The sequence below is a fragment of the Hipposideros armiger genome, unplaced genomic scaffold, assembly GCF_001890085.2.
Source record: "Hipposideros armiger isolate ML-2016 unplaced genomic scaffold, ASM189008v1 scaffold_239, whole genome shotgun sequence".
NCBI lineage: Eukaryota > Metazoa > Chordata > Mammalia > Chiroptera > Hipposideridae > Hipposideros > Hipposideros armiger.
In genome coordinates, this window is record NW_017731589.1 from 553,006 (window position 1) to 555,157 (window position 2,152).

Consider the following 2,152-nt stretch of genomic DNA (forward strand, 5'->3'; position numbering starts at 1 on the left):
CCCGCAGCGCCGCCCTCTCCCCCGCCCCACACCCCGTGCGCCCGCCCTTCCCATTGGCTGAGCTGCGTGGAGGGCTCCCCCCGCGCAGAGCCCCAAGCTCAGCCCAGGAGCCCCCTGGACTCGCGCTCCCCGAAGAGGGGGAAGGGACCCTTAGGTAGTGGAACCATGAGGACAGGTGCGACAACTGGCCTTGAGGAGGCCATGGAGGAGACTGGGGATTCCGCCCCCATCCCTGGACTGGAGGGCCTGGGGAACCTGCCTTGAAGGGAAAGGGGCGGGTCCCTTAAACCCTAGTCCCCCACCACGCCAGGCGCCGGCTTGGTACACACAGCATGTGCTCAATGCCTGCTGTAGGTGACATCGGCAGGCAAGCCAGGCCTGAGCCCTGGGAGGACAAGCCCAGGGTTAGGGGAGACCCAGGAAATGTGAAAGGCAAGACAATCTGGAGGCCCCAGGATAGCCGAGATTTTAGATAAGTGTGGATGAGACTTAGAAGGGGCACGCACCCAGAGCGGGGGCGCCCCCCCCCAACACACACAATACACACACACACACACACACACACACACACACACACACCCCTCAGGGGTTATTCCGGGCCCTCCTGCCCAGAGAGGGCCATTCTGACAGGAGTTGTGGCCTCCTAGCTGTGGGATCAAAGAAAAGCCCCTGAGAGCGAGGTTCCAGCCGGGGGATCCCCTTGTGCGAGCGGCCCGCCCTTTGCCTGCAGCGCAGAGACAGCCCTGCAGGCCCAATCCGCGGCGGGCTCGGGGCCCTGCGGCGCTGCGGCGGCCCAGCCCCTCGGAAAACCCTGGCCTAGCCGCCGGCCCCTCCCCCCAGGCCAGCTGGCTCGCTGCAGCTGCAGCTCCCTTATTTAGGCAAGGAGGCCTGAGGATGCTCAAGGGCAGGCAGGGTGTCTGCCTGCCGCCTGCCCACCTCCTGCCTGGGTCTGAGTGAGGGTCTCAGGGCGCGGTGTCCCTGGCCTGAGCCGCCAGGCAGGGCCTCGGGAAGGCCAGAGCTGGGAGGCGAGTGTTGACAGCTGAGCGGGCAGGCCGGGAGAAGTCCACAGCTGAGCAGCCGGCCGGGTCCCCTCCCCTGCAGCCTGGATCAGAGACCCGGCTAGACGGATGGGGCCATGTGGGGGCCCCTGAAGGCTTGCAGCTGCCTCTGTCCTTGGAGCAAGGGGGTGGGTCTTGTCACCAGGGAGAACCATCATGGGATGTGGGGGAAGGGGAGGAACAAAGGGCAAAGAAGCAAGCCTAGTCTGAAAGGAGAAGCGCCCAGAAGAAGAGGTCTTGGTGAGACTATCCTACCCAGACTCTCACCTTCCACCCAGGAGCAAAGAGATGCAAACACTGGGGCCAGATGGGGCAACTGACCAGCAAATGACACCCCTTTTTCATTTGCTGGTGGGTGGGCAGTGAGTCAGGGAGGCAGCCAGTGGGAGAGAAGGAGGTGGCTCCATCAGCTGATGCTAAAAAAGACCAGAGGCTCTCGTCTGTACAGTCATCCCTTCGGCCGTCCCCACCTCCAGCAGCTTCCTCACTGGCATTCTCATTCACACTCCAAGTGCCCAGGGCCTTCCGTGGCAAGACGCCCCTTCCTCTGTGATCTGGCATCAGGGACATCAACCCACTTGGCTGCTGGGTGGAATCCAGTCTATGACTGGCCCAGCCCCTCCCCAACCCGCGACCACCCCCTGCCCTAAGTCCAAGGTAATTCCCATTTGAGTGGGGTGTCTTCCCCTCCAGGTGAGGCAATTTAGAGAGGCAGAAAGCGTGTGCAGTGAGAATGGGCACAGGCAGAGAGGACATGAAAGGGACACCTATGAGTAGCATCCCCTTCTCTCCAGATCAAGGGCAAGGGAGAGCCAGTCGGAAGTGGGGGGCTACTCATCTGGCCCCACCAGCTATCCTCACCGCGGTACCCATGTCCCCAGGAAGGCCTCTGGTTTCATCCCATGGGAGAACGGAGGAATCAGACGGGCTTTTGATCCTCCCAAAAGAGAGGACACAAGACTCAGAGTAGCCCTCCTCCTGGGCATAGAGGCAGGCAGGAGACAGGTAGGAGAGAGCTGCCCCCTGAAGATGATTGAGAAGAAGCAGACTCCTGTCTCTCTCTCTCTCTCTCTCTCTCTCTCTCTCTCTCTCTC